Source organism: Mustela erminea, chromosome 10 (assembly GCF_009829155.1).
Source record: "Mustela erminea isolate mMusErm1 chromosome 10, mMusErm1.Pri, whole genome shotgun sequence".
NCBI classification, from domain to species: domain Eukaryota; kingdom Metazoa; phylum Chordata; class Mammalia; order Carnivora; family Mustelidae; genus Mustela; species Mustela erminea.
The window spans coordinates 15956034-15971479 of NC_045623.1; positions in this window are offsets into that span (position 1 = coordinate 15956034).

Sequence of the window (15446 nt, forward strand, 5' to 3'; positions counted from 1 at the left end):
ACGCTCCATCCGCCGCCACCGGGCGGATGCAGGAGGGGCGTAGTGAGGAATGACCTCCTGGCCTCGGGCGCCCCGGATTACCCGACAGCCCGCGGCTCCCTGTCCTGTACGAAGCTCTCTCTCCAGGTCTGGGAGCTGGCGGGGCGCTCGGAGGCGAGCCTGAATCACAGAAAGCGCACACTCTTCTCCCTGGGCATCACTCCGCCTCGCCCCTATGCTGCCCAGATCTCAGGGATGAGGGGAGCCTCTGGCTGCCAAAATAAAGCCAAAGAGTGGTGTCCTTCAAACCGGGAGTATAAAGCAGCGCCTGTCCCGGGAAGCACAGGTCTCAGGCCAGTCTGAAAATTCCTCCCAGGATGAGCCCCAGAGAACACACTATCGGTGGTGGGTGGGAACTACCGCCCAGGATGAGGGCCAGAGAAATGGAACCCTGGTCTCAGTGTTTCCTTCGGGGCCTGCGGAGCCTCAGCCCTTCGGTCACATGGCTGAGACCCTTTAGCTCAAGCGGAAATGAATCAATGACCCTTGAGACTGAAGTTGTGAATGGAAATCCAGAACCAGTCCTAGCCAAGGGCAGGGTTAGGAGGTGCAGTCCCAGAGATGCCCTGCCAGTCAGCAGGATGTCCCTACATGGCCAGGACAGTGACACGGAGTTGATGGTGTCACACACAGAATGTGACTGAAGGGGAAAGGGGATTCCTCTGCCTGGCCAGTCACCCATCCTGCCACAGAGGGGGGTGGCCTGCAGGAGGGTGGAGGTCTCCCCACAGGATCACAGTCTGGCTGGCCCCCAGCAGACCCTCAGTCCTCTAGTGCACGCATTCTGGCCTGACCCTCGCTTCCCATCCATGTGTGCTTTTCTGTGGCTCAGGGAGGCTCAGGTGGCCTCTCAGGTTCTTCTGTGATCTGTGATCTGTGACAACAATGTCCTACTGGCCAACTTTCTTCCCTGAAGGCAGGAGACTATTTCAAACTAGGCGAGTAGGGCAGAGCTTGGCCCGTGGTTCATTTCCCTTTGTATAAAGGATATTGCAAGGCTTCGTGGATGTGTGAAAACATCCACACAGGCTTGGATGGGAGGGTTCTCTAGAATCTTAAAAGGATTTAGGTGAGGGAGGTCTATCCCAGAGAGGTTGGGCTGCACGGATCCAGGCCCCTCCTGTTAGGTAAACAGGTTGCTATGCTCTTGATTTGCCCCTTTGTTGAAAGTCCTAACCCTGCTAGCTCTTCACTCAACAAACATTTCAGTACCTCTACATGCTGGACTCTATGTTTGATTCTGAGAATGAAAGAAAAAATTCCAACCCTCAAGAACCTGTGCTTTAGAACCGTGCTAGGCATGGGTTATCTACCAACCACATGTGGGCAACTGGTGCAACTGACAAACTCAGCTTTTCATTTCATTTCATTTTAATGAGTTTAATTTTTAAAACTGATACTCTGGGGCTTCTGGGTGGCTCATAGGGTTAAGCCTCTGTCTTTGGCTCAGGTCATGATCTCAGGTCCTATGATCAAGGCCCTCACTGGGCTCTCTACTCAGCAGGGAACCACTCCCCGACCCCACCCCACCCCCTGCCTGCCTCTCTGCCTACTTGTGATCTGTCACATAAATAAATAAAATCTTTAAAAATAAAATAAAATAAAACTGATGCTCCATTTGGGTATAAAAAGCATTAAGGTGTGTTTGGGACATGCTGGGTATGTGAATCAATTTTTTTCAAGTGTAAATATTTTGAAATCTAGACACAGGTCAAATATTTCCAGTGAAAATTTAGGGTCCAATTTGAGATATGCTCTAAGTATAAAGTAGACATCACATTTCAAAGACTTAAGGGTGGGGGGAGGGGAGAAGCTTGTAAAATATTTCATTAATGATTTTTAAATTGATTTACATGTAGAAATTATAATATTTTGGATATATAGGGTTAAACAAAATATAATACTAAAGTTACTTTTTTTTCTCTTTGTACTTGTTAATGTGGCTATTAGAACACTTAAAATTACACAGATAGCCAGAATATTTCCACTAGATGGTGTTGGTCTAGAGCAAGAGGAGGTCGACAAGGAGCCACCTGGTATGGCAGTGCTGGGAGGTGGTCCTGGATCCCACAAAAAGGATTTTCCTCAGGGTCTCCCGACACAGCAGGCGGGTATCAAATGCCAAAGCTCAGCTCTGTTAAAGCCATCCTCTGAGGGGCCCCAAAAGTGTAGTCTGGGTTCAGAAGGAGAATTTCATGTCATGTGTACCTTACCACAACTTTTTAAGTGTGGTCTGAAGACTCGCTCTCTGAAAGGCAGTTTTTGTTTGCTTTTTTTTTAATGTATCTTCTTTTTTTTTTTTTTTAAGATTTGTTATTTATTTATTTGACAGAGAGATTACAAGTAGGCAGAGAGAGAGGCGGAAGCAGGCTCCCTTTTGTGGGACTTGACCCCTGAGGCTCTCGGACATCTCTACAAACAGAACCAGCAGAAGGGATTAAGACCCCCTGGCTTGGGGTGGCTTAATCCCCCTGGGTGGCTCAGTCGGTTGAGTAGATCAGGTCATGGTCCCAGGGTCCTGGGATGGAGCCCTGTAAAGGGCTCCCTGCTCAACGGAGAGCCTGGTTTTCCCTCTCCCTCTGCCTGCCTGTGCTCTCTATCTCTCTGTCAAACGGATAAAGAAAAAATAAATAAATAAATAAAGACACACACACACACACACACACACACACACACACACCGCTACTACAGATGGCTCTTACAAAAGGAATTCAAATACCTGTGTGTCCCTTCCCAGAGTATTTATTATAGATCTTTTTTTTAAAAAAAGATTTTATTTATTTATTTGACAGAGAGAGATTACAAGTAGGCAGAGAGAGAGGAGGAAGCAGGCTCCAGAGCCCGATGCGGGACTCAATCCCAGGACCCTGAGATCATGACCTGAGCCGAAGGCAGCGGCTTAACCCACTGAGCCACCCAGGCGCCCTATTATAGATCTTTGACAAAGAAAGAACTTCAGGTATTTTCAGTCCCCTTGCTTTTGGGGGCTCCCATCAGAGAAGCAGGAGAAAGCTATGGGTCTGGGGCAGGAAGAAGGAAGGGAATCTTGACTGGCTGTCACCTACAGGTGACACAGGGCCCATCCTGAGGAAGGGACTAGGTCCTCTGCCTCAGCCAGCTGCCCACGGGGTTCCAGGGAGGCCTGGAAAGAGATAACTGGCATTCCTCAAAGCCCTGCGGATGGATGGAGCCAGCCGCGGATTGCCCATGCGCATGAAGAATGGCTTCTTGGCGGGGGTGGGGGGGTGGGGGGGGTGGGGGGGTGGGGGGGTGGGGGGGTGGGGTGGTGTCAGCAGGGCAGAGCGGCCAGTGAAGGGTGGCAGTCCTTATTGCAGTGGATCCTAAAACCCTTCCTTAGAAGGATGTTGCAAAGGATAGTGCCTTGAAACATGTCATTGGATTTTTCCCTTGTGGATATGTTTGGTATTCGTTACATTTCGTGGGAGCAGGAAACGTTCTTCTAAGGGGTTATTCCTGGAACAGGTGGCTTTCCCCAAGCCACTGGTTCACTTTTTCACTTTTATTTTTTCCAGGCACAGAATTACCCAGCAAATTGTACTTCACTCTCGCCCTGAGTTCTAGGCAAGTCATAGCCAAATTCTGTCATCTGGAAAGAAAACAGGATCTCATGATGTTCATTCTGGGTAAATTTGGGCCCTGACTCACTGCTGTTTCTTGTCTCTTTACTTCATTTTTCCCCCGATTCACTCACTTTCTACAATTTTGTATATCTTTTTATAAGACTCTTGAGGGAAAAAAAAAAAAAAGAATGAGAGAGAGCAAGACCAGAGTAGGAGAGAGACAGTCATGGGCATCTGAGAAGTGTACTTATTGTAAAAGAAAGCAACGGCCTGAACAGTCACCATCAGACACAGCATTGCTTTACTATCTGGGCCGAGAATTTTATTTTTTATTTTTTGTAAGGATTTTATTTATTTATTTGACAGACAGAGATCACAAGTAGGCAGAGAGACAGGCAGAAGCAGGCTCCTTGCTGAGCAGAAAGCCCAATGCGGGGGCTGGATCCCAGGACCCTAAATTCATGACCTGAGTGGAAGGCAGAGGCTTAACCCACTGAGCCACCCAGGCACCCCAAGGGCTGAGAATTTTAAATGACCATGATGGACACTGTCACTGCCCTCCAACAAAAGACCATGAGAAATGCAGAGAAGTAGGAAGTTGGCTTTATTGGTCCTTGAAGCCAAGGAGAACGCGCAGAAAACCAGAGTATCTCAAGAAGAGAGTGTGAGAAGAACCTCATCAGAAGATCTGGGTTCTGCTTGGATGATGTGAGGAAGGGTCCCAGGAAGCGGGGTGGTGGGGGGCTGTCAGAGAGTTGGGGAGAGTTCTATGGTTGGGTGTCTTGTCACAGTGCACTTTTGTTTGTGATTAGGTAAAATCATAAAGTGGTCTTGTTTTGTTTTTTTGTGGTCTCAGAGTAACTGGGATGACTTGTCCAGTAGAGGAATAGAATGAAGAGGTACAAATTCCAGGTATCAAAAAATATGTCACGGAAATAAAAAGTACAGTATAGGGAATACGGTCAGGAACGTTGTAATAATGTATGGTGACGATTGGTACCTATGCTTCTCATGCTGAGCATTTCCCGATGTATATTAAATGTCAGGTCACTATGTTGTATGACTGAGAGTAATGTAATATTGTATGTGGACTATACTTTAATTTTTAAAAATAAATAAGCAAACAAGAGAAGAACAGGCTCCTATTGGATCTGAGCAGCTTGCAACGACACCGAGGTCTACTATTGGATCTGAGCAGCTTGCAACGACACCGAGGTCTACACTCCATGCACACTCTTCTGAGATAGCAGGGGCTACTTTCTTTGTTTCTCAGTTTCCCACCCCACCTTTGGGCCAATGACAAAGTCAGACCCCAAGACATTAATTTATGAAATCCAGATTTCTCCCAATGCTGACATTTTCCTAAGGTCAGAAGAGTGTGCATGGAGCATGGTTTATAGTTAAACCAGAGCTCATTTTTTCCTTCTCCCTCAATTATAGGATGAGTGGTTGAACTGTCAGTGTGACAGTGGCTGTGCAGTAGCATTGAAGGGCATGAGGCATTGGACAACTGTAAAATCAGCTATTAACAGAAACAAAATGACTATTGGTCCTAACAATAGGTCTCCAAGCCAAAAGGCACAGTGCTGATTTCCTTTTCAAGGAAGCAAAGGAATTAAGTTATCCTCTTTTTAATAGGATTGATGTGATTCGGTTTTGAATTGACATAATGTTAATCTCGATCCAAAGTCTTGAGCAGAAGCTGTCCACTTCTGAATCAGCATCTTCTAGAAGGTTCCTAAGAATCTCAGTTTAAGATTTCCAATAGAATGGACGTGCAGTCCTCAGGAGGAAGTGTTGTCTATCTTTTGAGCTGGTAAATATTAACCTGAGGATCAATACTTTGCAATTCTGATGTTGGGTCAGTTAATAGGATACTAAGATCCTCGAAGCTCAAGGGCAGTTTAACTCAGGTGTCTTTTCCAGAACAGGAAATCTCCTGCTGTTGATCACAGGTGAGTGGTTTGGAAAGGTAGCTCAGACCTGTTAATGATAAAGCTAGAGGTATTGTCTGAGTCCCTTGTAGAACAGAATCGTGTTTCAATCAAATCCTGTAATAGGCTAGAATCTGAGATTGGTGGGGCTGGATTTTCAAACACATGAACCAACCTTTTATTGATTTATAAGAGTATAACCTTGAGTCCCAGTGGGGGTTGATCTTATACACATTAAAACTAATGGTAGTATTTTAGGCCGTGGAATTTAAGGAAACTTTGTTAAGTTCAGCTTTTAGGATTCCATTAGTTCTATTTTTCCTAGGACTATGGATGACAAGAATAGCAAAAGTTTTGAGATAAAAGGCAAACTTTATAGAGTTTCTTAATACCAGTACCAGTAAAATGAGTTTGTCATTACTAGAGAGACAAATGGAAATTTCCCGGGGTGGGAGACAAAATCAAGCAAAAAAAAAAAAAAAAAAAAAAAAAAAAAAAAATTTGTTTTTTCTCCAGTTAGTATCATAGCTCCCTGGTAAGAAAAATCTGTAATCTTCTGTGAGAAGAAAATAGAAAATAACCCAAACATATTTATAATCCATTGCTAGAGGAACTATACAAAGTCCATCTGCAAGTATGAAGGGCTCTCAAGACTTCGGTTCTTGTCCACATCCTACCTTGACATGATATTTTAAGACATTGTCAGCAGTGTGACATGTCTTAAAAATATCCTTGGCAATACTTTATAGTACGCCACTGATGTTGGTTTAACATTGTTGCTGGTGTATTTCTGCTATTATGAATAATACTGTGAAGCATCTTTACAAAACTCCAAGGTGGCTCACTTGTTAAGCATCTGCCTTTGGCTCAGGTCATGATCCCAGGGTCTTGAGATCAAGCCCTGCATCGGGCTCCCTGCTCAGCAGGAAGCCTTCTTCTCCCTCTCCCACTCCCCGTGCTTCTGTTCCCTCTCTTGCTGTGTCTCTCTCCGTCAAATAAATAAATCACATCTTAAAAAATATATATTTGGTGCTACACAACAGCCATTGCAAGAGCACAAAATTCATCACTATGCAACTTTTCCCACTTCTGAATTTTTCCATTTTCCAATTTTCCAAATCAGGGATTTATCTATGACAGTAAAAAATAGCCCCTTTGTTGGGGCGTCTGGGTGGTTCAGTCAGTGGAACATCTGACTCTTGATCTCAGCTCAGGTCTTGATCTCAGGGTTGTGAGTTCAAGCCCCACACTGGGTTCCATACTGGGTGTGGAACCTACTTGAATAAAAAAAATTTTTTTTTTAATCACTGAGAGAGTGGATCTTAAATGTCACCAGGGGACACCTAGATGCCTCAGTCAGTTAAGTGTCTAACTCTTGATTTGGGCTCAGGTCATGATCTCAGGGTCATGAGATTAAGCCCCATGTCAGGCTCCACTCTCAGCATGAAGACTGCTTCTCCTTCTCCTTCCCATCCTCCCCTTCTCTCTCTTTCTCTCTCTCTCTCTCTCACACTTGCTCTCAAATTTAAAAAAAAGTTCTCAGCACACACAGAAGAAATGGTAGCTCTGTGAGATGATGGAGGTGTTCATTTCCCTTATTGTGGCAACTGTTTCACAATCTATATCTGTATCAAACCGTCAGGTTGTACACCTTAAAGTCCCACAATGCTATACACCTGTTTTATCTCAGTGAAGCTGGAGGGAAGGATCACAAGAAGGTCTCAGAACCATGGGCAGGAGGAAGAGGGGGAATCTGGAGGCAGCTTCTTACCCTGGCCTGAGTTCAAATCCTGACTTTGCCCTTTACCATCTGGGGCATCTGGGGCGAGTTACTAAATCTCCATGCACCTGCATCTCCTCTTCAGAGTACCGTAGTACTTGCATGTCTCATACAGTTTGTTCATTCTCCAGATTTTTACCGAGCATCTAATTAATGTGCTCGGTACTCTTGTGAAATTCAACAGTGACCAAAACAGACAAAAGTTCAGATTTGACAGAGCTTTCATTCAATGGGAGTTGTTCGGGAGATTAAATCTGCTAAGACACAAGAAGCCCTTAGAAGCAGCGCCTTGTACGCAGTAAATGTTCAATAAATGGGCACCACCTTCGCCCATGCCTGGCTCTGCTGGCCTCTAGCTGCGGGGCTCCCAGCAGCTGTCAGCATATTTGGTCGTATGGGTTCCCATCCAAGGTCCCTCAAGACTCTGTTGTTCTTTGAGAACTGATCCCACATTTGGCTGTGGACCTTCCACCTAATATCTCTGAGAACAACACAGCCTCTGCCCTAACCAAGGGCTCAACTCCTCAAACCCGCAAAGGCTGGAAATGGTCTTATTCCTGCTTTTTGCCTGAGGGCACAGAAACCTAGCACCGCTCCTCAGCACCCTCCTTCCCCTGGCCTCTGCTCCTGGACACCTTGAGGAGTGATAACTTCCCAGCAGCCAATTTAAGTGTGACCAAGTTGTTTAGGAAAGGGCACTGTCCCTCTTGAAAGAAGGGGCCCGTTTGCATTTACTAATAATCCCAGCCGACAGTTCTTGAATGCCCGTCACATGTCTACTATACACACTTTCTCACTGAACTTTCTTTGAATGACATATTTCTTCCCCCATTTTATGGGTGAGGAAGCTGAGGCCCAGAGAAATGAACTAACCTGCCTAAGGACACACAGTAAGTCACCAAGGAACTTCTGGGACTGGCTTTACTCAGGACATCACACTGCCTACCAAAGGTTGCAGGGTGAAACGACGGGACAGAGGATCCAACGACGATCCAAGGCTGCTTCCAAACCCAGTGGGAGCTGACACTAGGCAGACTTGGCAAATAACCTAAGAGGCCCTCATATGCCCAGCACAGCAGATGTTTCTTAGATGGCTTTGTGCCTTTGTATTCATTATCGGCAAGAATCTCAACTTCTCCGGGGTGCCTGGGTGGCTCGGTTAAGCCTCTGCTTTTGGCTCTGGTCATGATCTCAGGGTCCTGGGATCAAGCCCCACATCAGGCTACCTGCTCAGTGGGGAGCCTGCTTCCCCCTCTCTCTCTGCCTGCCTCTCTGTCTACTTGTGATCTCTCTCTCTGTCAATAAATAAACAAAATCTTTAAGAAAAAAAAAAAAAAAGAAACTCAACTTCCCAAGGCCAGATCTTATAAACACTTCAAGTGGTGTAAGCATAGCAACAGTTGTGTCAGAGAGAGAGACCATAAGTCAGAATGAATGTGCTGGAAAGCTTCAGAGCAGTGCACCAGGGGTCAAAAACTTCACTGAGTTGCAAGAGGCCCCTTGCATTAAACCTCTGGGCTTTTGGACAACATGAGAAGATCAGTGGCATTCTGAATACAAACAAATACAAAGCAAGTATGCAGAGGAAGGATGGGACCAGGCACGCAAGGTAATGAGCTGGGTCTGGCAGGAGCACAAAGCAGGATATAGGCTGGGCCAGGACGCTGGCCATGTTCTTGCATGCATTCAGGAGGTCTGACCAGGAGCAGGGGAGAAGCAGTGGTCTCCAGGCAGCAATGCTGGTTGTGGTGCCAGTGGTGTGGTTCAGGATGCTCTGTCCCTGGTGGAGCATCAGGGGTTGGGGACCACCCCAGAGGAGGGGCTGAGAGAGAGCTTGGGTCTCATTGGGCAAACTGAGACTCCAGGCTGACCGCAGCCTGGCTGAGAAGAGCCCTATAAACACGGCGGCTCATGCCAAAGAGGTTGGGAGGGAAGGAAAAGCTGTGGCTTCCTGGCATGGAGGGGTCAGGACACCTCTCCCACCCCCAGGTGGAACCTTCAGCTAGGAGGCCAACCCCCACCCACCACCTGCTGGGTGGGAACCTTCTCAGGTGGGGCCTGCCTCTCGCACTGGCGGACTCTGAAGGCAGAGGCAAGGCTACTGGTGCCGTAGCTGGGGGTGGCTGGGCCCAGAAATGTCTGCTCTCCCGTCTGAGCTCACCTCCTTCACCACAGAAGATGCAGTAACCCCTTTACTCTGGAGGGGGTGCAGGCTAGAGAAGGACAGGAGAGGATCCGGGGTGTGTGGGGGGGGGTCGTCTGGCTTCGGGTAAACTACGCAAGATGGCTGGGGAAGCCTGACACATCCCACGTTTAGTAGGCGGCGCGGTTACCAGGAGGATGCAAGTTTAAGTCAGTCCTCTGGAAGACCCAAGTCGTCTCCCCTTTCCTGGGCAGGACGGCTCCCAGCAGCGCCCCCTGGTGGCCGAACGTGCAGCTTCCCGGCGGGGAAAGGCCCCGCTTCAGCCCTGCAGACCGGGAACCCGGCAGGCCCAGCACTGACAGCCCCGCCTCTCTGTTCTCCGCGCCCCGACCTGCGGCACCGCTCTATGAAGGGGCGCACCTGGGTCCGCACGACGGGGACAGCCCTTTAGGCGTCACCTCGAGACTGCCACTCTTTAGGTTTTCGAGTTCTCTACTCAGGTCCGTAAGCCTCACCATCGCCCCCCAACCCCGCACCCCGGGGTTGGCTCGGAGACGCGGCCTCCCTGGTGAGACCCTAGTAAGTGGCATTAGAAAGACAGTGGCTGTCCTTTATTGACTAGCTGAAGGCGAGCCCCTCCACTCATGTTCAGCTCCCATGAGACGGAGAGTAGCACCAGCCTTTTTTCACCCGTAAGAAAACGGAGACTGCTTGTTTGTCCTGGCTTGTTTTCTGTTGAGGTGAAATTCTAATAAGGTCACATTAAACATTGCAAAGCGTGCAATTCAGTGGCTGTCAATGCATGCACTGTGTTGTGCAAACATCTCTAGTTCCAAAACATTATTATCACCCCAAAAGGACCGCCATACCCATTAAGCAGTGAGCCGTCCCCCATCATTCCCCTTCCTCAGACCCTGGCAGCCCCCAGCCTGCACTTTGTCTCTTTGAATTTACGCATTCTGGTAATTTCACATAAACAGAGTCATCTCGCTGACCTTTTGTGTTCAGCTTCTTGCCCTTGGTGTTAACCCACGGTGTGGTCTGTGTGAGACCTTCCTTTTGTGGCAAATGATGTTCCATTGTATGGTTATACTGCATTTTATCCATTCATCTGTTGATGGGCACTTGGGATCTTTTCACTTTTATGTTATTGTAAACAGGGCTGCTATGAACAGCATACCTGTTTATTTATTTATTTGAATAACAATTCTCAATTCTTTGGGCTCTATCTTAGGAGTGGTATTGTGGGCTCAGGTGGTAATTCTATGTCTCACTTTTTAAATTTTATTTTATTTTATTTATTTGACAGAGAGAGAGATCACAAGTAGACAGAGAGGCAGGCACAGTGGGGGAGAGAAGCAGGCTCCCTGCCAAGCAGAGAGCCCGATGTGGGGCTGGATCGCAGGACCCTGAGATCATGACCTGAGCTGAAGGCAGAGGCTTAACCAACTAAGCCACCTAGGCACCCCTATGTCTCATTTCTTGAGAAGCCATTGAACCGTTGTCCACAGTGGCTGCCCCATTTCACGTTCCCACCAGCAGTGGATAATAAGGGTTGCAATTTCTCCATGTCCTTGCTGACCCTTGTTATTTTTTCTGTATCTTTTTTTTTTTTTAATTATAGCCATCTGAGTGTTTGTGAAGCTGTACTGAGGCTGATTTTTTTTAAGTGAATCGACTTAATATTTAAAGATTTTATTTATTTATTTATTTATTTATTTATTTGACAGAGATCACAAATAGGCAGAGAGGCAGGCAGAGAGAGAGGAGGAAGTAGGCTCCCTGCTGAGCAGAGAGCCCGACACGGGGCTTGATCCCAGGATCCTGGGATCATGACCTGAGCCGAAGGCAGAGGCTTTAACCCACTGAGCCAAACAGGCACCCCAAATCGACTTAATATTTAAAGAAAACTACTGGGGTACTTGGGTGGCTCAGTCGGTTAAGCATCTGCCTTTGGCTCAGGTCATGGTCGCAGGGTCCTGGGATCAAGCTCCACATCAGCTCCCTACTCAGCAAGGAGTGTGCTTCGCCCTCTGCCCCTCCCCCTTGGCTTGTGCTCTCTCTCTCTCTCTCTCATTCACTCTCTTTCTCTCAAATAAGTAAATATTTTTTGTTAAAAAGATCCTTTAAAAATAAAATAAAACAAAGGAAACTATTAAGAAGAATAATAGCATGGCATATGTGGAGAGGACAGCTAAGACTGGCAAACACAAAGCCTGTGGTTTGGAGGTATAAAAACAAATGCATGCCAATGTGTCACTCTTCTGTGGCCCACATTGCCTCCCCTCCAGCAACCAAAACCAGACCCAACCCTGATTCTGCAAGAGGTGAGCCTCAAGGTGAGCAGGTTGAGGCAAATCTCTTCTAGGTCAGAGAGCCTTCCTTGTGTCTCCCATCCTAAACCTGCCAAGCCCATACCATCTCCACAGGCTCTGCTACGGTCCTGTGCACCGGAACACCCAGATTTGGGTCCCTGGCACTCCCAGGTCAGGTCTGTGGGCTAGCCCCACGCTGACCTCTCCCCACAATTTTGGTTTCTAATGTCTTACTAGAATAGAGAGTACAGAAGTTCAAAGTCTGCAACTTGATATATTTTCACAAATTCAACACTCTGGACAACCACCTCCCAGACAGAAACAGAACATTATCAATACCCCTCCTCCCCCAGACATCCCCAGAGGTTTGTACTAGGCTTAACCCACCAAGCCACCCAGGCGCCCCTGATCTGAGGATTAAATCAGGTCTTATCTGCATATGTAATTTCTCAATAAATGTTAGCTGTTGTTACTACCCTTCATGGCTCAATTCAGGGCCCCAAACTCCCTGCCAGTGCCATTCCCTGACCATCCATGGGGAGCAAAGTGGAGTGGGGCTCAGGATCTTGAATAGTAAAACCGAAGGGCCAGAGTGTACGCCTCCAGCCTTGTCCAGAAGAAACCATGTCCACATCAGCTGGCCCCTGAGCAGCTCTCCTGCAGGAGTCCTGGCTTAGCCTAAACCATAGCTTTCACTAGGAAGATTCATACGTGAGCCAGCCTGTCTACTGGGTTGGCAGAGTGGGGCCCCACAGGTGCCCACCGCATGAGTTAGTGGGTGTGGGTGTCTGGAGAGGGTGCCCCAGACCCAGAAGCTTCAGAATGCAGAAGCCAAAGCTGTCCTCACGGAGGTCTCACTACCACCACCCCATGGACAAATTGATACTGCAAAGGGCTACCAGTCAGGAGCAAGTTCAAGAAGCTGAAATCCAGCCTATATTCTGCTCACCAAGGATCTGGTCCTGGCTCAGCTACAACCACCGGAGGGAAGGACGACCTTTTTCCTACCCAAACATACCAGCAGTTCTGTGAGCTGTCAGGGTTATGTCTGCCCAGAGGGTCCACGGTTTCCTTACTCAAAGGCAACACTTGGGTGAGCATCCATCCTGGATTTCTGCATGACCCTGGTGCCCAAGCAGTCACGCAAGCTGCCTGGTGCAAAGCGACAGGACATGGCACAGGGGGAGGGAGAGAGCCATGCACCTGGATTATTCATGGCGGGGGCTCCAACGCCCGGCAGGCCACCCTCGGGGAGCCTTGGCATGATACGGCCACTCCCACAGCAGTACTGAGCCCCCGGACAACTCTGTGGGCCCTGAGCCCAGTTCCGCTACAGAACAGGATTGGGGTGACGCGGAGGGAACTGTAGCTTCTCCTAATGTATAAGCTTCTGCGGGATGCTGCTGGGAATCCCAGGCCCAACTCGGGGACCTCCTCTACGGGCAGGGGCAAGTGCCAGTGGCCTCGATGGAAACACAGCTGTATGCACAGCCTCAGGCTGCTGGTGCCCAGGGACTTGAGGACCAGGCTGCCACCTCTGTCAGGCAGGATATGCACTGATAAGAGCCCCTGCATGATCAGGGAGCGAAAGTAGACTGTTCTCTGCTCACCGAGCTGTGCTCCCCCGCATGAGGCTGTGTTGACCCAAGGAAGGGGCATCTTGTTCTAAACACACAAAGGCACCCTATAAGCCAGAATGTCTCTCCCTGGGGCACAAGGAGAGGGTGCAGCGCCAACCAGGGTGTTCAAAATCCTGGTTCCAAGTCACTGCTCGCTGACCTTTGGAAAAAAATCCTATGCTTGGTGCTTTGATTCCCCTATCACAAGCTGGAAAGTAGCTTTCCTGGTCCGGGGTACATCTTCTGTGAGCTGAGTTAGTGGAAGTCTGTTCCTGGGGACTGGTTATCTCTGGACGCTGTGACAGATTCAGCATCTGAGCTGCAGGACCACCCGCCCCCGGCAGCCTCTTGAACCCCATCTCCATCTTGACCTCTGCTATCCTCCCACAGCCCTTGGTGAGGACTGCAGAGGAGTCTCCCCTCCCTTCTCCACCCCTTTTCCCACCCTGCCTGGGCACCAGCCTCCCTCCCAAGCAAATGTCTTTCCAGACTCTGCGATATGAGGATAATGGATAATCTCCATTATCCACCATGGATATCTAACTTTTTAGAAAATTTCTGCTTGGACTCCATTTTATTTCAAAATAATTTTGGGCTGCTGGCAGGAGTAAGCATACCCCTGTCTAACTCATAAGACTCTTGCAAAAATTAAAACATGGAAAATAATCAAACACAATACAGGTGGGATGTTGTTGCTGTTTCTCTCCAAAAGGACTTAGCCCATGCGTCTCTGGCGCCCCAATGGTAACTCTTTAACTTTCCAAGTCCTCCGGGCTGAACTCAGGTATGATGTATGATTGTCTCCTCCCCCACTGGCTTCCACTGTGGCTTTGAAAGTTCCACCAATGCACGGAGGGTTTTCTATGTGCTGGTCAAGTCTGCTAAGAGTTTTAAATGCAGTATTGCATATCAACTCAGTAGACCCTTGTGTCCCTATTTTTTTTTTAAGATTTTATTTATTTGAGAGAGAGTATGTGTGCATGAGCGGGGAGAAGGGCAGAGGGAGAGATCAGACTCCCCACTGAGCAGGGGGCTCCATCCCAGGACCCCTAGATCATGACCTGAGCCACCCAGAAGCCCCACACCCATTGCGTAGATAAGAGAACTGAAGCTCAGAATCCCTGTAATTTATCCAAGATCTCACAGGTAACGAGTGAAAGAGCTGTAACCCGAAATGGTGATTTTTATCCCAGGGAACACGGACTCAGAGGCCTCGCTGGCAGTGTGTGGATTGGGTTAGGGGTAAGGCTTGTGGCAACTGGAGAGCACCCCACCACCTGGGGGCATTCACGTTGCCAAGCTTCTGCCACCCTTGGATCAAGCACTAGTCCTTACTGCCTCCCCGCAAAAGCTGCTCTCCAGGCCCACTGCAACCGCTCAGGGCCTCATCACCCACACCTGGGAGGCTGGAGGAGCCTTCTCCATGGCCTTTCTGCCTCCAGCCTCTGCTCCCCAGAGCCAGACCCCATCCTTTCCCGGAGACCCCAATCCTACAGAGTCCCAGGACTTTGCACCCAGACGGTTCTGGGTTCAGATGTCAGCTCTGCTATTTGCTAGTTTGGTCCGCTGGGGCAAGGCGCTTCACCTCCTCGGCCCTAGGTCTTCTCTAGGAGGAGCTCCATGATGAGGGCCAGCGGGCGGCCCACAGGTACACTAAATGCATGTGTAATTGTGAAGAGTTCAGCCCCGTGGCAGCCCAGCAACTGTTTGCCTCGCTGGTGGACACACAAAGCAGCAGACAGCTTGGTACTCTCTCCCTTTCCTATGTCGCTGCCAAAGCTGGGAAGTCAGGGAGGACTGGGGGACCTGCCCAGCTCGTAAATGGAACACGCAGGTTCCAAACCCAGGGCGGTTTCTTGTCTGCAAGATGCAGATGGAAACTCCAGCTGCACGTGGTCTGGCGTCTCCCTGGAGAAGACAGGTGGCAGGAGCAGGTGCTGGGACACCGTGCGGCCTAACTGGGAGGCAGGAAGGCCAAGGGGCCTTCAGCGGAAGTCAAGCTCCTCCCCAGACCCCAAGCAGGCCTTCGAGGTAG